Here is a 26,848-nt window from a genome sequence, read left to right as displayed (position 1 = left end):
CGGTGGGTCGTCGGCGGCGGTGGAGCGGGGGAGGGTGCGGGGGGTCGGCGGCGGCGGCGTGGGTCGAGGCAGCGGGGGGAATTAGCTAGGGGGCGAGGGAGAGGGATGAAGGGGATCTGGCGAGAGGGAGGGAATTAGCTAGGTGGAATCTTACTAATGGCGCACCAGCGGTCGGTGCGCCATTAGTAATCTTTTTTTACATAGCAGTGGCGCACCGGGCAGAGGTGCGCCATTAGTAATCATTTTTTATATATATAGCAATGGCGCACCAGCCTGAGGTGCGCCATACGTAATTTTTTTGTTGCATGTAATAATTTTTTAGAAAATGAATATGAATATGAAACAGTAATATTTTTTATAAAAACAGTAATAATTGTTGTTTAACGACAATTGTAGTCTACACTTTTTTATTATTATTATTTTAAAAATGAAGAGGGGAGAGGAGGCGCGGGTGGGATCGAGATCGAGATGGAGGGGGAATCGAGATCGAGATGGAGGGGGATCAAGATCGAGTGTCCTCATGAATATTCAATATTTTATCATATTGAATATGAAAAAATATCATCAAATTTGAAAAAATATTCATGAATTCAAAAAGTGCCCATGAAATTTAAAAATATTCATGATATCAAAAAGTGCCCATGATATTTAAAAATATTCATGATATCAAAATATATACTAATGGCGCACTTCTACAGGGTGCGCCATTAGTAGTATAAACTAGTAATGGCGCACTGTGAGGCGGTGCACCATTAGTAGTTTTGCAACAACAACAAAAAATTCAATACTGGCGCACTCCATGTCTGGTGCGCCATTACTAGTTAGAACTAGTAATGGCGCACCAGAGGTAGGATGCGCCATTAGTATGTATGTAAAAATGAAAAAAAAACAGTTATCACTAGTGGCGCACCAGTTTTCTGGTGCGCCATTAGTGTCTTCCACACTAATGGCGCATCACCAACTGGTGCGCCATTAGTATATAGTAGTGGCGCACTACTTCCCTGGTGCGCCATTAGTGTCAATCCTATCTATAGCCCTTTTCCTAGTAGTGTCATATCAATAGCATAATCAACTAGCAAGTCATAATAATAAATCTCGGATGACAACACTTTCTCAAAACAATCATAATATGATATAACAAGATGGTATCTCGCTAGCCCTTTCTGAGACCGCAAAACATAAATGCAGAGCACCTTTAAAGATCAAGGACTGACTAGACATTGTAATTCATGGTAAAAGAGATCCAATCATAGTCATACCCAACATAAATTAATACTGATGAATGCAAATGACAGTTGTGCTCTCCAGCTAGTGCTTTTTAATAAGAGGGTGATGACTCAACATAAAAGTAAATGGATAGGCCCTTCGTAGAGGGAAGCAGGGATTTGTAGAGGTGCCAGAGCTCGTTTTTGAAATAGAGATAAATTGTATTTTGAGCGGTATACTTTCATTGTCAACATAACAACTAAGAGATGGCGATATCTTCCATGCTAAACACATTATAGGCGGTTCCCAAACAGAATGGTAAAGTTTATACTCCCCCTCCACCAACAAACATAAATCCATGGCTTGCTCGAAACAACGAGTGCCTCCAACATACATCAAGTCCCAGGGGGTGTTCTGTTTGTAATTAATTTTGATTTAGTTTGCATAAAGCATGGGACTGGGCATCCCGATGACCAGCCATTTTTCTCGTGAGTGAGGAGCGGAGTCCACTCCTCTTGAGAATAACCCGCCTAACATGGAAGATAAGGACAACCTTGGTTGATACCTGAGCTATTCGAGCATACAAAGCAGAATGTTTATTTGAAGGTTTAAAGTTTGGCACATACAAATTTACTTGGAACGGCAGGTAGATACCGCATATAGGAAGGTATAGTGGACTCATCTGGAATAACTTTGGGGTTTAAGGGATTGGATGCACAAGCAGTATTCCCGCTTATTACAAGTGAAGGCTAGCAAAAGACTGGGAAGCGACCAACTAGAGAGCGACAACAGCCATGTACATGCATTAAAATTAATAAACATTGGATGCAAGCATGAGTAGGATATAATCCACCATGAACATAAATATCATGAAGGCTATGTTGATTTGTTTCAACTACATGCGCGAACATGTGCCAAGTCAAGTCACTTAAATCATTCAAAGGACGATACCACCCCATCATACTACATCATAACCATCTCAATAGCATGTTGGCACACAAGGTAAATCATTATATCTCATAGCTAATCAAGCATGGCACAAGCAACAACGATCTCTAATTGTCATTGCAAGCATGTGTCAGTGTACTAGAATAGGGGTACCCTAGTACCCCGAACTTGTGCACGGGCAGTTGCAGCACCCCGCGGCAAGGCTTGCTGGGCTAACACCAAGATCCTCCGTGGTTCCCTTGGAGCCATTCAAGAACAAAGTATTTAAGCTCAGGAGACAAGGCCCCGGCAAGAGGAGCTTGCCGGGAAGGCCAACCGAGGCACTCCAAGGAACTTGCCGCGACGCGCCACGCGCTCCGGCAAGGCAACAAGTCCCCGGCAAGAGGAGCTTGCCGGGAAGACCAACCAAGGTACCTCGAGGCCCGGTGAGCGACAAGCCTCCGGACCCGACAAGATAACAGCAGCGGCAAGGCGCTTGCCGCGGCAGGCGGCCACTCTGTGCCCACGCTCCAGCGCATCCTCCAACGTGTCGCTCTGGGGGCCTCTCCAGGCGCGCGTGGCGGGAGGCTGTGCAGCCAGCGGTGCGCAGTGGCATGCGAAGCTGACAAGATCGCCATCGTGGCGAACGGTGGCGCCCCTAACGGTCCTTTTCTGCACTGTTTGGGCGACTCAGACGGGCATTTAATGCCCTTGTCCCCTGCCGCCAGGGTTAGGTAGGGTGCACTGTACAAGTAACTGTACCAACCACCTCACTTTTTACATTTGTACCCTTCTCTGCGTTGCCACCTGTCGGTGACCCCTTTAGCGTATAAAAGGAGGCCCATGCGCAACGTAGAGGGGGTTCAGTTCGACTGGTTCGCGAAGTTCGACTCATTCGTAACCCAGAAAAACACTACGCTCTCTCTCTCTCTAGAGCAAGAACACAAGATAATCAAACAAGCAGAAGTAGGAGTGTTATCTCTCCGGAGAGCTCCGAAGCTGGGTAAACTGCTCGTGTGCTTCGCCTCGATCTGCTCTTTGTGCGATCTCCGCCCCCCGCCGAACTGAAAGGGGCCCGGTCCGCCGGCCCCATAAGTGTTCGTGGATCAGTTTCCTCCGACATCTTTGGCGCGCCAGGTAGGGGGGCGTCGAGATTGTGTGAACCTGATCCGGCGTTCACACGAGCTAGATCTTCATTCCCTTCATCAACATGCCACCGAAGAAGAAGACTTCGGCGGCAGCCGCTCCGTCCACGTCACTTCCGCCACCATTGGAGCAAACGGGTGGTGGAATGGACGCCGGCGGAAGAATGGACGTCGACGAGGAAGCTCATGATGCTGCCAGGTCCAAGAACAAGGCTGCACAAACCTCGGCGACTGTACATGTTCCACACCACTCTCAGGTGGTGCAAGACCAACAGCGTCATGGCACTTGCAGTGCCATATGCATGATAGGCCAAGACCAAGCTGGTGGATCTCGGGGCGCTCAAGACCAGCATGCACGCCAGCGTGCTGGCACAAGCGGGGCACGGTCGCCTGGACGGGATACTGCTCCTTCTAACATAGTTAGAAGTCCGAGCACGTCCCGCTCCTCGCGCCGTCCGCCACTGCCACCCACCACTCCAGCAGAAGCTTTGGCGCGATCTCAACTTCTCCTAGATTACCCTCCGACGTCGGACAAGATCGACGAATGGAGGGCCACCATTCAGAGTCTCATCGGCTACACCAACGGCGACACTCCACGGCGGCCGAGCGCGTCGCCGCCGCGGCAAGGTTGCCGGGCGCGAGCCGGTGGCGACAAAACGGGTGGAGGTGCAACTACCATGCAATCACCACCCCGAAGGCCAAGATCGCCGACTCGCCGGATCCACCTCGACAGCGACTCCACCGCATCTTCGGATCCACGAGCTCGTCGCGATCAGTGCCAAGTTCTTCATGATCGACAACAAGAAGACGCTCGAACTCGCATCGAGCGCCCAAGAGAAGCGCGACGTCAATCTGACAAGCGCGCTGGGCCCTCTGTTGACATGCATGCGCCAGGGGAACCAGGCGATCTGCCGTACGCGGTAGGTTGCCCTGCGTTCACTCATGATCTGCGGCAAGTCCAGTGGCCCAGCACGAAGAACTTCAAGCTAGACGTACCGGAGAAGTACGACGGCAAGACGCATCCGTCGGAGTTCCTCAACATTTACACCATTGCGGTGCAGGCTGCTGGGGGACGGGATGACAAGATCCTTGCCAACTACTTCCCGCTGGTACTCAAGCCCAACGTCAGGTCATGGCTCATGCACTTGCCGGACAACTCCATATCCTCTTGGGCTGATCTGTGCCATTAGTTTGTCGGCGCCTTCACAGGCGGACACAAGCCTCATGGCCAGGAGAGTGATCTTCATCTGCTCGCCTAGAAGGAAGGAGAGCCCCTGCGCAAGTACATTCAGAGATTCAGCAGTGCGCAGCACAACATCCCAGACGTCCACCCTGCTACGGTGATCAGCGCGTTCCATCAGAACGTGCGAAACCACAGGATGCGGGAGGAAATGGCGATGTGCAAGATCAGGGACGTCATTGAGTTATATGCACTGGCCGACAAGTGTGCACGTGCTGAGGAAGGGAGGAGACTCCCCGGAGAGAATGTAGGAGCGGGAGGATCTGACAGTGAAGATGCTGCCCCGGCAAGAAAAAACCGGCGGCGGAACAACAGAAGGAGGAAAGGCAAAGAGGTGCTAGTTGTTGAGCAGTCCGGCAACGGTGGTGGCGCCAAGGAAGCCAAAGCTGGTGACTCTGGCAAGGAGATTGCCGCGGAGGTGGCGGTCGCCGACAAGCAGGACGGCACCAAAAAGCAGTATTGCAAGATCCACCGCACCAAGGGCCATGATCTCCAGAACTGTAAGAAAGTCGAGCAGCTTGTTGAGCAACAGAAAGCTGAATACGAGCGGCGCGACAAGGAGAAGGCCCAGGAAGGTGCTGGGGGATCCGGCAAGAAACTTCCCGGCCGAGGGGGACGCCGCGGCAAGGCCAAGCAGCGGCAAGGAGACAGACCTCCTCGCGGCCGCGACAAGGATGAAGATGACAACGACGATAAAGAAATGGATGATGAGGACACTGATGAGCAGGAGTTCCAGAAAGCCACAGAGGTCCTGTGCATTGACGGCGGTGCTTCTCTGCACACCTCGCACCGCCAGCTCAAGCAGTGGGTGCGGGAAGTTAATGCAGTAGAACCACCCGTCGAGTCACGCAAGCCTCTGAAATGGTCCAGCACGCCTATCATCTTTGATATTGAGGACCACCCTGATCGCATAACTGCGGTCGGGTGCTTGCCGATGTTGGTTTCACCAACAATCCGCAACCTCAAGGTCACTAAGATGCTAGTTGACGGCGGGGCCGGCTTGAACCTGATCTCCTCCGCGGTGCTCCAGAAACTCCAGATCCCTGACAGCGAGCTCGAAGAGACCGGTACATTTCAAGGAATCAACCCGGGAAGAAGCAAGCCGAAGGGAAAGATCACGTTGCCGGTAACATTTGGCAGCGAGCTAAACTTCAGGACTGAGAGGGTCACATTTGATGTTGCTGACTTTTCATTACCTTACAATGGAATCCTTGGCCGTCCGGCACTCGCCAAGTTCATGGCAGCCTCTCACTATGCGTACAACGTACTGAAAATGCCAGGCCCGATAAGTGTCATCTCTGTCCCTGGCGACAAGAAGGATGCTCTTATCTGTGCCGACAAGATCTACCGGGAAGCGGCAGCCGCAGCAGAACGCAAGACACTTGCCGCTGAAGCTCCCGGGGGGAAGAAGAAGACCAAGTCCGGCAAGAGTTCTGATGCCCACTCCGGCAAGCGCACCTCTTCGGAGTGCTGCGCTACCGTCGAGGATGTACCATCGAGCTCCACCGGTAAGTGTAAGAAGGCAATGACAGCTCCACCTGAGACCAAGAAGGTGTCCTCCAAGGAGGACGGCGCTGGTGGTACCTTCACCATCAGCGCCACTCTTGACCCCAAATAGGAAAGCGCGCTCATTGCTTTCCTGCGGGCGAATGTCGACGTGTTTGCGTGGCAACCTTCTGATATCTCCGGTGTTCCCAGGAAAGTAATTGAGCACCACCTTGCCGTCTGTCCTCATGCGCGGCCCGTCAAGCAGAAAGTAAGGAAACAGGCAGTGGAGCGCCAAGAATTCATCGCAGAAGAAATCAAGAAGTTGGAAGCAGCAGGCCTTGTCAGAGGAGTGCTCCATCCCACATGGTTGGTCAATCCTGTTGTCGTGCGCAAGGCTAACGGGAAATGGAGGCTTTGTATTGACTTCACTGATGTTAATAAAGCTTGTCCCAAAGACCCATTTCCCTTGCCGCGCATTGACCAGATTGTTGACTCCACAGCCGGATGTGATTTGCTTTCATTTCTTGATGCATACTCAGGATACCATCAGATCTTCATGGCAGAAGAGGATGAAGATAAAACCGCATTTATCACCCCGTGTGGCACGTACTGCTTCATACGGATGCCTTTCGGTTTGAAGAATGCTGGTTCAACATTCGCAAGGGTAGTCCACCACGCTTTTGAGCCGCAGATGCACAGAAATGTGGAAGCCTACATGGATGACATAGTGGTCAAAAGCAAGAACAGGGCGACCCTGATTCAAGATTTAGACGAGACATTTGCAAATCTGTGCAGGATCAACCTCAAGCTTAACCCCGAGAAGTGCGTGTTTGGAGTCCCATCTGGCAAGCTTCTCGGGTTCTTCGTGTCTCAGCGGGGAATTGAAGCCAATCCCGACAAGATCAAGGCCATTGAGCAGATCGAAGCACCAAAGCGCGTCAAGGATGTACGAAGGCCTGCCGGTTGCGTGGCTGCTCTCAGCAGGTTTATCTCTAGATCTGCTGAGCGCGCCCTGCCATTTTTCAAAATTTTGAAAAAGGCAGGTCCAATGAAATGGACTCCGGAGGCGGAGGCTGCGCTGCAGGACTTGAAGAGATACCTGTCCTCCACTCCAATACTTGTCGCACCTAAGCCGCATGAGAAGTTGCTGCTGTATATAGCGGCAACCAATCAAGTGGTTAGTGCTGCGTTAGTGGCGGAGAGGGAGGCAGATGATGAGCCAGCAACCACGGCAGATGCATCCAGCGACAAGCAGGAGGCTTCGCCGACAAGCTCTGGTCCCGACAGAGATGGATCTGCGCAGGAGCATGATAAGATGCAGAAGAGAATGGTGCAGCGTCTAGTTTACTTTGTCAGTTCCCTTCTACAGGGGGCTAGATCAAGGTACTCTGGTGTGCAGAAGTTGCTTTTCGGCCTCCTCATGGCCTCGAGAAAGCTGCGCCATTACTTCCAAGCACACGAGATCACAGTCGTCACTCGCTTTCCGCTGAAGAGGATACTGCAAAATCCAGAAGCGACAGGCAGGATTCTCGAGTGGGCGCTGGAACTGTCAAGCTTTGGCCTCAAGTTTGAGAGCACTTCAACTATCCAAAGCAGGGCATTGGCCGAGTTCATAGCAGAATGGACGCCAACACCAGATGAAAAAATTCCAGAGACGAGCATCCCCGTCAAAGAGGCAAGCAAAGAGTGGCTGATGTACTTTGATGGTGCCTTCTCGCTGCAAGGCGCCGGTGTGGGCGTGCTGCTTGTCGCGCCCACCGGAGAGCACCTCAAGTACGTAGTCCAGATGCACTTTCCCAAGGAGCAAGCAACCAACAATACTACAGAGTATGAAGGATTGCTTGCCAGTCTCAGAATTGCAGCAGACCTTGGGATCAAGAAGCTCATTGTCAGGGGTGACTCACAGCTTGTCGTCCGCCAAGTGAACAAGAACTACCAGAGTCCATTGATGGAAGCATATGTTGATGAAGTGAGGAAGCTAGAAGAGCACTTTGACGGCCTACAGATGGAGCATATCCCAAGAGCTCAGAATGACATTGCTGATGGCCTGTCAAAGTGCGCCGCACTAAAGTTACCTGTGGAACCAGGGATCTTTGTGCTCACGTTGACTCAACCATCCGTAACACCATCAACTGGACAAAGCAAGAAGAGGAAGTTGATTTCTGGTGACTACTTTCCGGCAGAGCTCCCCGAAGCCGCCGCCAAGAAAGTCCTCAAGATCAACACCAAGGTTGCTGAGGGGCAGTCTGCTCCGGCAAGCCTTATGGTTTGTTCCGTTGAAACAGACGCTCCCGACAAGTTTTGCTCTGGCAAGCTTGCCGGGGAACATCAAGCTCCGGCAGGGCCGCAAGTCCTTGCCGTGGAAGCGGATGTTCCCGCAGCAGCAGATGTTCCTTTAGTCCTTGTTGTCGAGCCACAAGCTCCAGCATGGGCACAGCAGATTGTCCATTTCCTTCAGACAGGAGAACTTCCCGAAGAGCAAGAAGAAGCGGAAAAAGTAGCCCGGCAGTCAAGTATGTACCAGTTTGTCGATAGCATACTGTACAGAAGAAGACTCAACGGTGTGAAATTGAAGTGTATTTGCCGGGAAGATGGACAAAAGCTGTTGGCAGAGATACATGGAGGCATATGTGGCCACCACATTGGCGCAAGAGCACTTGCCGGCAAAGCTTTCCGGCAAGGTTTCTTTTGGCCGACAGCCCTCCAGGATGCAACTGCACAAGTAACCAAGTGTGAAGCATGCCAGTTAAACTCCAAACAGATACACCAGCCAGCTCAAGCTCTCCAGACGATCCCTTTATCCTGGCCATTTTCGGTCTGGGGGCTCGATATCCTCGGCCCTTTCCCCCGAGATGTCGGGGGCTTTGAGTACTTGTACGTCGCAATCGACAAGTTCACAAAGTGGCCGGAAGTGCAGCCAGTGAGGAAGGTGACAGCACAGTCAGCAGTCAAGTTCTTCGGGTCAATTGTTTGCCGTTTCGGGATCCCTAACAGGATCATCACCGACAACGGCACGCAATTCACGAGCCGCACCTTCATGCAGTACGTCCAAGACCTTGGCGCCAAGGTCTGCTTCGCTTCTGTTGCTCATCCAAGAAGCAACGGTCAAGCAGAGAGGGCAAATGCTGAAGTGCTGCGCGGGCTCAAGACCAGAACTTTTGACAGGCTGCGCAAGTGCGGAACAAACTGGATCAAGGAGCTGCCGGTGGTTCTTTGGTCGATCAGAACGACGCCAAATCGAGCCACTGGCCAGACGTCTTTCGCTCTAGTCTATGGAGCAGAGGCAGTTCTCCCCACGGAACTCATATACGGACCGCCTCGAGTGCTCGCTTATGATGAGCTTGAGCAAGAACAGCTGTGACAAGACGACGCACTGCTCCCTGAGGAAGATCGTCTTCAGGCTGCTGTACGAGCTGCTCGATACCAGCAAGCTTTGCGCCGCTACCATAGCCGCAAAGTTAAAGCCAGAAGCTTCGAGGAAGGCGACCTTGTTCTTCGGCGCTTTCAGTCCGCCAAGAATTCCAACAAGTTGGCGCCGAAGTGGGAAGGCCCTTATCGGGTGAAACGAGTCACAAGGCCCGGCGCTGTCCGCCTTGAGACCGAAGATGGCATTCCGGTGAGCAACTCCTGGAACATAGAACACCTTCGTAAGTTTTTCCCGTAAGGCGCGGTTGCCGGAACCCGTTCTGGCAACCACCTTTTGTACAAGTCTTGCCGCTGTTGCATGTAATCCTTTGTACAAAGCTGGGCGCAGATCCCGTGCATAAATAGAACCCCATGTGCTCCGCACAACTTGTCCATTTCATTCATTAGTTTCTTTCTTGCATGCGTTATCTGACACTTTGTGCAGCACCTACATCCGGTAAGCAATAATGAGCCGAAGGGCTCCATATCATTATTTTCTCTTCTTTCTTCTTTTTCAACAAAGGAAAAGAATGTTCCCTCGCACACAAGTTTGCCGGCGGGAAGGAGAAGATTGTGGTATGGACCAGGCGTCGTTCAAGCAAAGTTTTGCCTTGCCGGGAAGCAAACGACAGAAAAGCTAAGTTGCCAAAGTTTGAGCAATCAATTTTTAAATTTTTTGAGTTATCTTCCTCGAACGACCCTGCTTTGTATGGGAAACCTGTGCGCGGAGGAACCAACTCGTGGCTAGTTGCGCCCTTACTTTGTTTCGAGTCCGCTCAACAACTTAAGTGTGCTGCATCTAGTCGCGACAAGGTTTCTTGTCAGAAGCAGTGCCACCAGCAGGCTGCTGACGTTCCGCACTCAGCGCTCGCGGCTCGGGCGCCTACGCCGACAAGTTCCCTAGAAGCTTAGGGTAAAAACATACAAAGGAAAGAATCTAGTAGAGGAAATAACATAGCAATTGATAACAGAAAAAAAGTTATATTACAAGATAACTTGTCGCAGCTCTAACAGACTATTTTCATAACATGATTAGCAGCGACAAGGGAAAAGAGAAAACGGGCGGCCTAGTCTACGCGATCGCCCTCAACCCTCTTGATCTCGCTCACCTTGTCCACAATGGGTGCGACAAGGGCCTTGAGCGCATCCAGATCGGCGTCAGGCGGCAAGGACCTGAGGACGTTGGTAAGGTTGAGGCCTGGGTTGCGGAAGGCCACCTTCATCAGCACCTTCTGGAGAGCCCCCGCGCAAATCTTGTGCGATCGTCGGCCAGCTGCTTTGGGATCCTCTCCCGGAGCCGCTGGAGTGTCGTCGCCACGCCCTTGAAGAACAGGCTGAGCTTGGCGCTGGGTTGGAGATTCTCGTCGGAGGGATACCCAAAGTCCTCCATCCCCAGCTGCGCCAGCTCCTCGTTGATGACTGCGGCAATATTCACCAGACCCTCGGTCCAGTGCTCCACAGTATCTCTGAACGAGTTCTGGGTAACTGCGATGCTCTCCAGCAGCGCCTTGTCAACTTTGACCTTCTCCGACAAGGTCTTCTCCCGCTCCTTGGCGGCCTCTAGTGTCTGCATCAGCGTGGCCAGCTTCAACTCCAGGACCGCATTGGAATCCTTGGCGGCGCTGAGCTCCTTGCCCCTCTCAGCGAGAAGACCTTGCAGCTCACCGTGGGCGGCAGCATCCTTCTCACGCTCACGCTTGAGTGTGGCAAGCTCCTCGCCGCTCTTCCCGATGTTGGCCTCCAGCTGCGCCACCTTCTCCTCCAGCTCTTTCTTGGTAGCCTCTGCGATTGCGGCAGCGTCCTTTGCCTCCTTGAGCGCCCCGCCAAGTGCTTGCTTGCGCTCGGCGAGCTCCTCCTCGTAGCTGTCGAGGTTGGCCTTCCGCTGCACCAATTCGCCTTCTCGCGCGGACTGCTTCTCGGCGGCCAGCCTTTGTTCCTCCTCAACTTCGGCCTTCTCGAGAAGGAAGGCCGTGCGCTCCTCGTCGAGTCGCTCCCACTCCTGTGCCAGGGACCGGAGAGCTTCTTGATTGTGACCCCGGAGCTCCTCCGCGCGCTTCTCCATGTCAACTCCCGCCTTCGCGACAAGCGCTTCCCGGGAAGTCAGCTTGGCTTGCCGTGCGCGGTGGAGTGACAGCAGCTTCCGTAGCAGCTGCTCCTCCTCAGGCTCGCCACTGCTGCTGCTGGGCGCGTCGACCAACGACAGTCCAGCAGAGGCGAGCACCTCCTCATCAAAAGTTTCCCCCTCGACCGGCGCCCTCGAGCTCGACGCCCAGGGTAGCTTGATGAAGATATCGTCACCGGCCTTCAAGTAGGCGCCGGGCTGGGGCTCCTCAGAGCCCGGCTCCGCAGAAGCAGCAGAGGGATCGGCGGTCGGTGCAGCGCCTGGCGCTCCTGCGGCCTCAGGGTCGTCAGTGCGATCGCCCGACCCCTCGCCGGCTTCTACGGCGGCAGCCTTGGCGGCCTCCTCGCCGGCGGTCTCATCAGCACCGGGCCCTTCCTCGCCGGCGCCCTATGTCTCCATTGGCTCAGCAGCAGATGGGTCTGAAGAACGAAGAAGGGAGAAAAATCAATCAAAAATCCAAGAGAAGAAATTCAGAAGAAGAAGAACCCAAGGGAAAGTTTTTGGGCAAGTGAATTACCTATGCCAAGATCTGCAGTTGCGGTCTCGGCCGCCGCAGGATCGACGGTGCTGCCCCTTGCTGGAGAATTCTCCCTTGCCGGAGAGCGCTCCCTTACCGAGAACTCCTCCCTTAGCGGCGTAGTCGAAGCAGATAGCACTTCGGGACCAGCTTCCGGGCGCTCCTGATATGGCTGCTCTGCTCCTACACAAATCAACAAGCAAGATATCAACAAAGGAAAAAGCACTCATGCGCGCCTGATAGCAGAAAGCTAACTATGAACTTACGCTGGGGGCTGCGCTAGGGGCTGTTTTGAGGAGTGGTTGCCGGGTCCGTCAAGGTGGTCTCGGACCCACCCCCTGCTGACACGGTGGGGTCATCTTCGATGACAATCACCGCGGCCTTGGCCCTCTTCGCCGCTCTCTGGGCCAGCGTCCTGAAAAGAAAGGAGTCCAGATTGAAGCAAGTCAGATACAAGATAAAAACAGCAAGATTGAAGAACTACAAGAGCACCAAGGAAACTTACTCTTCTTCCTCCTCGTCGGAGCTGAGCGCGGAAAGATCAAAGTCTGGCTCCCTTCCAGTGCGGGGAGGCGGAGGAGTAGGATCCCTTGCCCGCTTGGCGGGGGCGGTGGCGGTGGCCCGGGAAGATCCCGCTCCAGTTGCCGCTGCTGCGTGGGGCGCTCCCGCGGCAACATTGCTTGCCGCGGTAGAGCGTGTCGCACGGCTTGGCGGCTGTTGACCCGGCTGCCGCCCCGCTACATCCGCGGCCTTGTGAAGACGCCTTCTTGGCGGGGCCGGGGGCTCCGCCTGCGGCAAGCCTTCTGAAGGCTCGGGCTCTTCCTCGCCGGCCTCGCTCGGCTCAGCTTCAGAACCGGCAGGCTCTTCCTCGCCAATGAACTCCGCGCGCTCGGCGAGGTTTGCCGCCTCTGCAGCCTCCGCCTCCTCCACAGTGAACCCGAACGCGCCCGCGGCAGCTGCGGCCGCAACCTCTTCCGCCCTAGTGGCGATGCGCTGCAGCTCCTCGTCGGTGGTGTCACGGGTGAGGCTCTTCTGCTCGTCAGCGTGGACCGGCACTTCTTCCAAGTTGTCGAAGAACGCTTGCACGACGTCATCCGCAGGCTCTTGCCAAGTTGGAACGATTCCGTGTGAATCGCACAACGGCATCATGTCGCGGATCCGGTCAAGCGAAGAATTGTTGCACAATGGAACGACGCCCCTCGGCAGCGTGAATGGGTGCTGGGGGTCGCGTTTGAACAACTCCAGGAGCATTGCATCCAGCTCCAAGACGGTGAAGTTGTAGTTGAGGCCCGGCCGCAGCCTCATGATGTCCACCTAGTTCTTGAATTCCCAGGCGGGCCTCCCCCTCTCCTGCAGGGGGGCGATGCGGCGGCGGAGGAAATCTGCGCCTACAGCGCCTACAGTGAGCCCGGCAAGCCTGAGGCGAAGGATCCTAGTAATGGCGATCTTCAGCCTCTCGTCTTCTGGGGCCACGTTGCTCTAGTCATTGCCGCGCACTATTGGAGCTTGGCGCACAGCGGTGAAGGGCTGCGGATTCTCCTCGACGATCCAGCACCACTCCGCTCTCCACTCCTCCCACTTGCTGCGGAGCTCACCCTCCAAGTACGCCTCCTTCTTGCCGACTCTCGAGATCCAGGCGATCCCTCCGGCAAGCGGCTCTACTCTCTCTACCCGAGGTATGAAGAAGTGGCGGAAAAGGGCAACATTGGGGTGGACTCCGACAAAGTTTTCGCACAAATGTGCGAAAACTGCCATGGTCAGAACGGCGTTGGGGGTGAAGTCAAGGAGGCGGAAGCCGTAGGTGTTCATGATATCGCAGAAGAACTACGAGAAGGGCGGGCAGAGCCCACAATAGAAGAACAGCGGGAAGAATGGGTACCCGTTTGGAGCCAGTTCCGAAGCAGCGGCCGGGAGTACCCTCGTGCGCGGATGCGCCCGCGTCTCCGTCGCCCAAAAGAGGTAGAAGTACTCCCTCAGCTCCTTCACGCCGAGCTGGGGGGAGAAGATCGCCCGCTCCTTCCGCAGCACCGCGAGCCGCTGCGCCTCGGCCGACTTCACGCCCTTTCCCTTGTCGGCTTTCGGAGCCATGGCGGAGGTGGTGGGGGAGGTTGACGGCGTTGGTGATGCTGGTGGCAATGGGGGGCGGAGCGCTGCTCTCTCGGCTTTGAGAAGAAGGGGGGGGCGGCGGAGGTTCGTGAAGATGGAGTAGTAGCAACCAGCGAGGGTGAACGAACTGCCCGTGTTTCCTCTACTTATAAAGAGGGACAGGGCGGACGTTTCGCCCTTCCGAATAAAGAACCACCCACGATCTCTCCCACGTTGCCGCATTCAACGCGTGCCGTTAGGGGAGAGCGCGGTGGATACGGAGCGAGATTCGGCGTGGCCCAGTCCACTTGTGCCCGTGCCCTGTCTTGGGCCTGGCCCAACAGCACTCGGCACCGTGTCTGGCCCAGGCCCGGGGGCTCCTGTCGGTGTACTAGAATAGGGGTACCCTAGTACCCCGAACTTGTGCACGGGCAGTTGCAGCACCCCGCGGCAAGGCTTGCCGGGCTAACACCAAGATCCTCCGTGGTTCCCTTGGAGCCATTCAAGAACAAAGTATTTAAGCTCAGGAGACAAGGCCCCGGCAAGAGGAGCTTGCCGGGAAGGCCAACCGAGGCACTCCAACGAACTTGCCGCGACGCGCCACGCGCTCCGGCAAGGCAACAAGGCCCCGGCAAGAGGAGCTTGTCGGGAAGACCAACCAAGGTACCTCGAGGCCCGGTGAGCGACAAGCCTCCGGACCCGACAAGATAACAGCAGCGGCAAGGCGCTTGCCGCGGCAGGCGGCCACTCTGTGCCCATGCTCCAGTGCATCCTCCAACATGTCGCTCTGGGGGCCTCTCCAGGCGCGCGTGGCAGGAGGCTGTGCAGCCAGCGGTGCGCAGTGGCATGCGAAGCTGACAAGATCGCCATCATGGCGAACGGTGGCGCCCCTAACGGTCCTTTTCTGCACTGTTTGGGCGACTTAGACGGGCATTTAATGCCCTTGTCCCCTGCCGCCAGGGTTAGGTAGGGTGCACTGTACAAGTAATTGTACCAACCACCTCACTTTTTACATTTGTACCCTTCTCTGCGTTGCCACCTGTCGGTGACCCCTTTAGCGTATAAAAGGAGGCCCATGCACAACGTAGAGGGGGGTCGGTTCGACTGGTTCGCGAAGTTCGACTCATTCGTAACCCAGAAAAACACTACGCTCTCTCTCTCTCTAGAGCAAGAACACAAGATAATCAAACAAGCAGCAGTAGGAGTGTTATCTCTCTGGAGAGCTCCGAAGCTGGGTAAACTGCTTGTGTGCTTCGCCTCGATCTGCTCTTCGTGCGATCTCCGCCCCCCGCCGAACCGAAAGGGGCCTGTTCCGCCGGCCCCATAGGTGTTCGTGGATCAGTTTCCCCCGACAGCATGTTTATTCATAATAAGCTGAATCAAGAACGTGGGACTCATCATATTTACAAAAACAAAAGAGGTCGAGTTCATACCAGCTTTTCTCATCTCAGTCAGCCCATCATATATCATCATAATTGCCTTTCACTTGCACGACCGAACGGTGTGAATAAAGAGTGCACATGCATTGGACTAAGCTGGAATCTGCGAGCAATCAATGAACAGGAGAAGACAAGGCAATACGGGCTCTTTGGTTAATTAAACAATAATGCATATCAGAGCCACTTCAACAATTTAATTATGGTCTTCTCCTACTGACCCCCAATGAAAAGAAAAGAAATAAAACTATTTACATGGGAAAGCTCCCAACTAGCAAAAGAAGAACGGGAAATATTTTTGGGTTTTCTTTTTAATTATTACTACTACAGCAGAAAAATAAACTACTACTAATTTTTTTGGTTTTTCTTAAGGTTTAACAAGCACACAAGAAGAAAGCAGAAAAAGGAAAATAAACTAGCATGGATATTATAATGAAAAAGTATGAGCACCGACATCTAGCAATGAGTGTGTGTGAACATAAATGTAATGTCGGTGAGAAATACGTACTCCCCCAAGCTTAGGCTTTTGGCCTAAGTTGGTCTATGGCCACGGTTGGCCTGGCGGATATCCATAATAATAGTTGTTGGGGTCGTACTGTGATGAAGAATAGTTGGGATCATACTGTGATGAAGAAGAAGACTCTGACTGCCACTGGATGACAGTCACCTCTGGATCCCAAGAATAAACAGATTGTCGTGGAGGCTCATCTTGTGGTTCCTATTCTGGCTCCTCGGTTGGTGTAGGGTTCCGGTAGGCATGAATAGCCATCAACGGAACAACGTACGTGCCTGCAATCAAATCAAACAAAGAAGCAACAGGCAAGGTAATAGTCTCAGGATGATGTTTATTAAAGAACGATTGATATTTAAGCTCCACTGCCCTATTCTTAATAATGAAATCATGTGCTACCATACTTTATGATCTAGATAAACACGGGGCAGCACCTTTTCTTCCTTCTCAGCATGCCTAATAGGTATGTTAAAATGTGCGGCTAGGCGTGTAGCATAAATGCCTCCAAAGATGGGGCCCTTAGTACGGTTCATATTTAACTGTCTAGCAATAAGACCGCCCATACTAAAAGTGTTATCACTGTATAAACCTTGAAGTAGAATAATTATATCAGGGATACTAAGGTTTCCACAGTTTCCGCATCCAATTAAACAACGACTAGCAAATAATGCAAAGTAACGTAAAACAGGAAAATGTATGCCAGTGATTCGTGCATCGGAAACCTTCCTGGTTTCTCCTACAGTGATATTATTAAAAAATCCCTCCACATCATCAAGTTGTGGTTCTTCTGTCTTGCCCTCAAAAGGAACTAAACATATCCGACAGAAGTCATAAAGTGACATCTCCTTATGCTCATCATATAAATGAAACTCCACTGTAGGTGGTGAGTTCCTAGAATGAAATTGAAAGTTTTGCACAAAGGTATTTGTGAGTAAGAGATACTAATCGCATTGGTCATGGAGGAAAGCAGTGAGGCCTGCATTGTGAGCCAATTCATGAAAATCTTCATAGATACCGGCTGCTCTCAAGAAATCTTTGGAAGGCCATTCACACGCCCGAATCTCCGCGGTGCGAGGCAGATTATACTTAGGCTTCGGTGCCTTTTCCTTTGAGCTTTGGCTTGATGAGCCCCTCAAGAATCTCCTCATTATTTTTCTAAAATAATCTGAAATTTTTAGTAACTTCAAACAAAAGTAAACCAACTTTAATAAAACTGATAGCAACTACTCCTACAAGTGCCTAGAGCTTATATCAAGCATTAGAACTACTTGGAACCATATAAATTTGACATGCAAGCTCAAGCACTTGGTCACCTATGCAGCATAAATTTGCAATGAATAAATCACTAGAACAAAAACTAATTAGACCAATGGAGCAGTCACATACCAAGGAACAATCTCCCCAAGCAGTTTTGTGAGAGGTGCTTTGAGCATGGAGATCGAAAATGGCAGCAAAGAGGGCTGGAACTCGTGCTTGAGTTGGTTTTTCGGGTTTGTGTGAGACAGAGGAAGAAGATGGGTGTTGGGATAAGTGGAGGAGGGCCACCGTGGGCCCACGATGTAGGGGTGCGTGCCCTATAGGAGGGGTGCGCCCACTACCCTCGTGGCCAGGTGGCAGCTCCTCCCGCGGTGATTTTTGCACAGTAAATCCTCAAATATTCCCAAAAAAATCATATTAAATTGGCATGTCATTCTGAGGACTTTTATTTTTGGGATATTTTTATATTGCACAGATAAGCCAGGAAACAGACAGAAAAATACTATTTTTACTTTATTTCTACTAATTAACAGAAAATATAGAGAGGGTACAGAAGGTTGTGCTTCTAGTTTCATCCATCTCATGCTCATCAAAAAGAATCCACTAACAAGGTTGATCAAGTCTTGTTAACAAACTCATTCCGATAATCATGAAACCGGAGAAATTTCGAATAACACTAAGTTACCTCAACGGGGATATGCACATCCCCTATAATAAGTATATCATATTTCTTCTTGGCAGTAGGAAGAGGAAATTCAAAACCTCCAAATATAATCGATGGAATTTTTCCAATGGAGTTGATACTATGAACTTGAGGTTGTTTCCTCAGAAAGTGTACCGTATGTTCATTACCATTAACATGAAAAGTGACATTGCCTTTGTTGCAATCAATAACAGCCCCTGCAGTATTAAGAAAAGGTCTTCCAAGAATAATAGACATACTATCACCCTCGGGAATATCAAGAATAACAATGTCCGTTAAAATAGTAACGTTTGCAACCACAACAGGCACATCTTCACAAATACCGACAGGTATAGCAGTTGATTTATCAGCCATTTGCAAAGATATTTCAGTAGGTGTCAGCTTATTCAAGTCAAGTCTACGATATAAAGAGAGAGGCATAACACTAACACCGGCTCCAAGATCACATAAAGCAGTTTTAATATAATTTCTTTTAATGGAGCAAGGTATAGTAGGTACTCCGGGAGCTCCAAGTTTCTTTGGTATTCCACCCTTAAAAGTATAATTAGCAAGCATGGTGGAAATCTCAGCTTCCGGTATCTTTCTTTTATTAGTAATGATATCCTTCATATATTTAGCATAAGAATTTGTTTTGAGCACATCAGTTAATCGCATACGCAAAAAGATAGGCCTAATCATTTCAGCAAAGCGCTCAAAATCCTCATCATCCTTTTTCTTGGATGGTTTGGGAGGAAAAGGCATGGGTTTCTGAACCCAAGGTTCCCTTTCTTTACCATGTTTCCTAGCGACAAAGTCTCTTTTATCATAACGTTGATTCTTTGATTATGGGTTATCAAGATCAATAGTAGGTTCAATTTCCACATCATTGTCATTACTAGGTTGAGCATCATCATGAACATCATCATTAATATTTTCATTCAGTTCATGTTCATTACCAGATTGTGTTTCAGCATCAGACATAGATATATCATTTGGATTATCAGGTGGTTCAGCAATAGGTTCACTAGAAGTTTGCACAGTTCTATCATTTTTCTTTTTCTTTTTTTAGAAGAACTAGGTACATTAATATTATTTCTCTGAGAATCTTGCTCGATTGTCTTAGGGTGGCCTTTAGGATAAAAAGGTTCCTGAGTCATTCTACCAGTTCTAGTAGCCACTCTAACAGCATAATCATTTTTCTTACTATTCATTTCATCAAGCACTTATTTTTGAGCCTTAAGTACTTGTTCTACTTGAGTGGTAACCATAGAGGCATGTTTGCTAACAAGTTTAAGTCCATCTTTAATATCAGCCATATAATCACCCAAGCGTCTACTCATATAAGCATTTTCTTTCAATTGTCTACCAAAATAAGCATTGAAGTCATCTTGCTTATACATAAAGTTATCAAACTCGTCCAAGCAATGACTAGTAATTTTAGTAGGAGGAACTTCAGCTTTATCATATCTATAGAGAGAATTTACCTTTACTACCTGCGTCGGGATATTAGGGTCAGGAGGTTATTCAACAAATCAAGAATTGAGATCATATGTTTCTTCAACAGGCGGTATATTAAGACAATGTATTTCTTCAATAGGAGGTAAATTCTTAACATCTTCAGCTTTAATACCTTTCTCTTTCATAGATTTCTTTGCCTCTTGCATATCTTCGGGACTGAGAAATAGAACACCTTTCTTCTTCGGAGTTGGTTTAAGAATAGGCTCGGTAATTGGAGCAGAAGCTGGCTCAGGAGGTGCCCAATTATTTCATTTGTCAACATATTATTCAATAGAATTTCAGCTTCATCCAGTGTTCTTTCCCTGAAAACAGAACCAGCACAACTATCCAGGTAATCTCTGGAAGCATCGGTTAGTCCATTATAAAAGATATCAAGTATTTCGGGTTTCTTAAGAGGATGATTAGGCAAAGCATTAAGTAACTTGAGAAGCCTCCCCCAAGCTTGTGGGACTCTCTTCTTTAATTTACACAAAGTTGTATATTTCCCTCAAGGCAGGTTGTTTCTTATGAGCAGGGAAATATTTAACAGAGAAGTAATAAATCATATACTGGGGACTACGCATACAACCAGGATCAAGAGAATTAAACCATATATTAGCATCACCCTTTAGTGAGAACGGAAATATTTTGAGTAAATAGAGGTAACGTGATCTCTCGTCATTAGTGAACAAGGCAGGTATATCATTTAACTTAGTAAGATGTGCCACAACAGTTTCAGATTCATAGCCATAAAACGGATCAGATTCTACCAAAGTAATTATATCAAGATCAACAGAGAATTCATAATCTTTATCAGGAACACATATAGGTGAAGTAGCAAAAGCAGGGTCGGGTCTCATTTTATCTCTAAGTGATTCATATCTATCTTTGCAAGCAAAAATAGCGGCAGAAGATTCCATATCAAAAAGATAACCCTCAGGGATAACAGGCATATTTTCATCATCACTATCATCATCGTATTCAGATTCAATAATTTCTTTTTCTCTAGCCCTAGCAATTTGTTCATCAAGAAATTCACCAAGGGGCACAGTAGTATCAGACATAGAAGCAGTTTCATCATAAGTATCATGCATAGCAGAAGTGGCATCATCAATAACATGTGACATATCAGAAGAATAGCAGAAGCAGGTGTAGGTGTCGCTAGATTACTCATAACAGAAGGTGAATCAAGTGCAGAGCTAGATGGCAGTTCCTTACCTCCCCTCGTAGTTGAGGGATAGATCTTGGTTTTTGGATCTCTCAAGTTCTTCATAATGATAAGCAGATATAAATCCCAAGTGACACAAAGAATAGAGCTATGCTCCCCGGCAACGGCGCCATAAATTAGTCTTGATAACCCACAAGTATAGGGGAACGCAACAGCTTTCGAGGGTAGAGTATTCAACCCAAATTTATTGATTCGACACAAGGGGAGCCAAAGAATATTCTTAAGTATTAGCAGCTGAGTTGTCAATTCAACCACACCTGGAAACTTAGTATCTGCAGCAAAGTGTTTAGTAGCAAAGTAATATGATAGTGGTGGTAGCGGCAACAAAAGTAAAGATAGCAAAAGTAATGTTTTTGGTATTTTGTAGTGATTCTAATAGTAGCAGCGGGAAAGTAAATAAGCGTAAACCAGTACGTGGAAAACTCGTAGGCACCGGATTAGTGATGGATAATTATGCCGGATGCGGTTCATCGTGTAACAGTCATAACATAGGGTGACACAGAACTAGCTCCAATTCATCAATGTAATGTAGGCATGTATTCCGTATATAGTCATACGTGCTTATGGAAAAGAATTTGCATGACATCTTTTGTCCTACCCTCCCGTGGCAGTGGGGTCCTCTTGGAAACTTAGGGATATTAAGGCCTCCTTTTAATAGAGAACCGGAACAAACCATTAGCACATAGTGAATACATGAACTCCTCAAACCACGGTCATCACCGGGAGTGGTCCCGATTATTGTCACTTCGGGGTTGCCGGATCATAACACATAGTAGGTGACTATAGACTTGCAAGATAGGATCAAGAACTCACATATATTCATGAAAACATAATAGGTTCAGATCTGAAATCATGGCACTCGGGCCCTAGTGACAAGCATTAAGCATAGCAAAGTCATAGCAACATCAATCTCAGAACATAGTGGATACTAGGGATCAAACCCTAACAAAACTAACTTGGTTAGATGATAAATCTCATCCAACCCACCGCCGTCCAGCAAGCCTACGATGGAATTACTCACGCACGGCGGTGAGCATCATGAAATTGGTGATGGAGGATGGTTGATGATGACGACGGCGACAAATCCCCCTCTCCGGAGCCCCGAACGGACACCAAATCAGCCCTCCCAAGAGGTTTTAGGGCTTGGCGGCGGCTCCGTATCGTAAAACGCGATGATTTCTTCTCTCCTATTTTTTTCTCCGAAAGCAAATATATAGAGTTGGAGTTGGCGTCGGAGGGTTTCCAGGGGGCCCACGAGGTAGGGGGGCGCGCCCTAGGGGGGGCGCGCCCCCCACCCTCGTGAGAAGGGTGTGGGCCCCGTGGTCTTCATCTTTGGCTTGGATTTTTTATTATTTTTTCTAAGACCTCCCGTGGAGTTTCAGGTCATTCCGAGAATATTTGTTTTCTGCACATAAGACAACATCATGGCAATTCTGTTGAAAACAGTGTCAGTCCGGGTTAATTCCATTCAAATCATACAAGTTAGAGTCCAAAACAAGGGCAAAAGTGTTTGGAGAAGTAGATACGACGGAAAACGTATCAGGAACTTCTTTCACTTTCTCTCTATCTTCTGCAGTGGTCGGGCATTGAGTCTTACTCAACTTCACACCTTGTAACATAGGCAAGAACCCTTTCTTTGCTTGATCCATTTTGAACTTCTTCAAAAGTTTGTCAAGGTATGTGCTTTGTGAAAGTCCAATTAAGCGTCTTGATCTATATTTATAGATCATAATGCCCAATATATAAGCAGCTTCACCGAGGTCTTTCATTAAAAAACTCTTATTCAAGTATCCCTTTATGCTATCCGGAAATTCTATATCATTTCCAATCACCAATATGTCATCCACATATAATATCAGAAATGCTACAGATCTCCCACTCACTTTCTTGTAAATAGAGGCTTCTCCAAAAGTCTATATAAAACCAAATGCTTTGATCACACTATCAAAGCTTTTTTTCCAACTCCGAGAGGCCTGCACCAGTCCATAAATGGATCGCTAGAGCTTGCACACTTTATTAGCTCCCTTTGGATCGAAAAAACCTTCCGGTTGTATCATATACAAGTCTTCTTCCATAAATCCATTCAAGAATGAAGTTTTGACATCCATCTGCCATATTTCATAATCATAAAACACGACAATTGCTAACATGATTCAGACAGACTTAAGCATCACCACGGGTGAGAAGGTCTCATCGTAGTCAATCCCTTGAACTTGTCGAAAACCTTTCGCAACAAGTCGAGCTTTGTAGACAGTAACATTACCACCAGCGTCAGTCTTCTTCTTGAAGATCCATTTATTCTCAATTGCATGCCGATCACCGGGCAAGTCAACCAAAGTCCACACTTTGTTATCATACATGGATCCCATCTCAGATTTCATGGCTTCAAGCCATTTTGCAGAATCTGGTCTCACCATCGCTTCTTCATAGTTCGTAGGTTCATCATGATCTAGTAGCATGACTTCCAAAACAGGATTACCGTACCACTCTGGTGCGGATCTTACTCTGGTTGATCTACGAAGATCAGTAGCAACTTGATCTGATGTTTCATGATCATCATCATTAACTTCCTCACTAGTTGGTGTATGTGTCACAGAAACCGATTTCTGTGATGTACTACTTTCCAATAAGGGAGCAGGTACAGTTACCTCATCAAGTTCTACTTTCCTCCCACTCACTTCTTTCGAGAGAAACTCCTTCTCTAGAAAGGATCCATTCTTAGCAACTAATGTCTTGCCTTCGTATCTGTGATAGAAGGTGTACCCAACTGTCTCCTTTGGGTATCCTATGAAGACACATTTCTCCGATTTGGGTTTGAGCTTATCAGGATGAAACTTTTTCACATAAGCATCGCAACCCCAAACGTTAAGAAACGACAACTTTGGTTTTTTGCCAAACCACAGTTCATATGGCGTCATCTCAACGGATTTAGATGGTGCCCTATTTAACGTGAATGCAGTTGTCTCTAATGCATAACCCCAAAACGGTAGTGGTAAATCGGTAAGAGACATCATAGATTGCACCATATCTAATAAAGTACGGTTACGATGTTCGGAGACACCATTATGCTATGGTGTTCCAGGTGGCGTGAGTTGCGAAACTATTCCACATTGTTTCAAATGAAGACCAAACTCATAACTCAAATATTCTCCTCCACGATCAGATCGTAGAAACTTTATTTTCTTGTTACGATTATTTTCCACTTCACTCTGAAATTATTTTAATTGTTCAAATGTTTCAGATTTATGTTTAATCAAGAAGATATACACATATCTTAATCAAATCATCTGTGAAGGTCAGAAAATAACGATACCTGCCGTGAGCCTCAACACTCATTGGACTGCATACATCAGTATGTATTATTTCCAGCAAGTCTGTTGCTCGCTCCATTGTTCCATAGAACGGAGTCTTAGTCAACTTGCCCATGAGGCATGGTTCGCAAGCATCAACTGATTCATAATCAAGTGATTCCAAAAGCCCATCAGCATGGATTTTATTCATGCGCTTTACACCAATATGACCTAAACGGCAGTGCCACAAATAAGTTGCACTCTCATTATTAACTTTGCATCTTTTGGCTACAATATTATGAATATGTGTACCACTACGATCGAGATTCAATAAACCATTCACCTTGGGTGTATGACCATTGAAAGTTTTATTCATGTAAATAGAACAACAATTATTCTCTCACTTTAAATGAATACCCTTATAGCAATAAACATGATCAAATCATATTCATGCTTAACTCAACCACCAAATAACATTTATTTAGGTTCAACACTAATCCCGAAAGTATAGGGAGTGTGCGATGATGATCATATCAATCTTGGAACCACTTCCAACACACATCATTACATCACCCTTAACTAGTCTCTGTTCATTCTGCAACTCCCGTTTCGAGTTACTAATCTTAGCAACTGAACTAGTATCAAATACTGAGGGGTTGCTATAAACACTAGTAAAGTACACATCAATAACATTTATATCGAAGATACCTTTGTTCACCTTGCCATCCTTCTTATCCGCCAAATACTTGGGGGAGTTCTTCTTCCAGTGACCAGTCCCTTTGCAGTAGAAGCACTTAGTCTCAGGCTTAGGTCTAGACTTGGGCTTCTTCACTTGAGTAGCAACTTGCTTGCCATTATTCTTGAAGTTCCCCTTCTTCCCTTTGCCCTTTTCTTGAAACAAGTGGTCTTGTCAACCATCAACACTTGATGCTTTTCTTGATTTCTACCTTCGTCGATTTAAGCATCACGAAGAGCTTGGGAATCGTTTCTGTTATCCCTTGCATATTATAGTTCATCATGAAGTTCTAGTAACTTGGTGATAGTGACTAGAGAACTCTGTCAATCACTATCTTATCTGGAAGATTAACTCCCACTTGATTCAAGTGATTGTAGTACTCAGACATTCTGAGCACATGCTCACTAGCTGAGCTATTCTCCATTTTGAAGGCAAAGTGCTTGTCAAAGGTCTCATACCTTTCGACATGGGCATGAGTTTGAAATACTAATTTCAACTCTTGGAACATCTCATATGCTTTGTGGCATTCAAAACGTCTTTGATGCCCCAATTCTAAGCCGTAAAGCATGGTGCACTACACTATCAAGTAGTCATCATATGGAGCTCGCCAAACGTTCATAACGTCTGGATCTGCTCCAGCAATCAGTTTGTCACCTAGCGGTGCATCAAGGACATAATTCTTTTGTGCAGCAATGAGGATAATCCTCAGATCACGGATCAAATCCGCATCATTGCAACTAACATCTTTCAACTTAGTTTTTCTCTAGGAACATATCAAAATAAACGGGGAGCTACATCGCGAGCTATTGGTCTACAACATAGTTATGCAAATACTATCAGGACTAAGTTCATGATAAATTAAAGTTCAATTAATCATATTACTTAAGAACTCCCACTTAGATAGACATCCCTCTAGTTATCTAAATGATCACGCGATCCAAATCAACTAAACCATGTCCAATCATCATGTGAAATGGAGTAGTTTTCAATGGTGAACATCACTATGTTGATCATATCTACTATATGATTCCCGCTCGACCTTTCGGTCTCTAGTGTTCCGAGGCCATATCTGCATATGCTAGGCTCGTCAAGTTTAACCCGAGTATTCCGTGTGTGCAAAACTGGCATGCACCCGTTGTATGTGAACGTAGAGCTTCTCACACCCGATCATCACGTGGTGTCTCAGCATGACGAACTGTAGCAACGGTGCATACTCAGGGAGAACACTTATACCATGAAATTTAGTGAGATATCATCTTATAATGCTACAGCCGAACTAAGCAAAATAAGATGCATAAAGGATACACATCACATGCAATCAAAATATGTGACATGATATGGCCATGATCATCTTGCGGCATTGATCTCTGTCTCCAAAGTACCATCATATTCTCTACCATCACCGGCATGACACCATGATCTCCATCAACGTGTCGTCACATGGTCGTCTCACCAACTATTGCTCTTGCAACTATTGCTATCACTTAGCGATAAAGTAAAGCAATTATTTGGCACATGCATCTTATGCAATAAAGAGACAACCATAAGGCTTCTGTCAGTTGCCGATAACTTCCACAAAACATGATCATCTCATAGAACAATTTATATCTCATCATGTATTTACCATATCACATCAGAACATGCCCTGCAAAAACAAGTTAGACGTCCTCTACTTTGTTGTTGCAAGTTTTACGTGGCTGCTACGGGCTGAGCAAGAACCGTTCTTACCTACGCATCAAAAACCACAATGCACTATAGTGATTGCTTTTTGATCTTCGGAAAGAACCCTCTTCATTGAATCTGATTCAACTAAAGTTGGAGAAACAGACACGCACTAGCCACCTGTGTGTGTAGCACGTCGGTAGAACCAGTCTCGCGGAAGCGTATGGGTAATGTCAGTCTGAGCCGCTTCATCCAACAATGCCGCTGAATCAAGAATCAACTAGTGACGGCAAGCAATATGTATATACCCACGCCCACAACTCCTTTGTGTTCTACTTGTGCATATAACATTTACGCATAATCCTGGCTCTGATACCATTGTTGGGGAATGCAGCAATTTCGAAAAAATTCCTA

The sequence above is a fragment of the Triticum dicoccoides genome, chromosome 1A, assembly GCF_002162155.2.
Source record: "Triticum dicoccoides isolate Atlit2015 ecotype Zavitan chromosome 1A, WEW_v2.0, whole genome shotgun sequence".
Taxonomy (NCBI): domain Eukaryota; kingdom Viridiplantae; phylum Streptophyta; class Magnoliopsida; order Poales; family Poaceae; genus Triticum; species Triticum dicoccoides.
Note: the sequence above shows the minus strand (reverse complement) of the source record.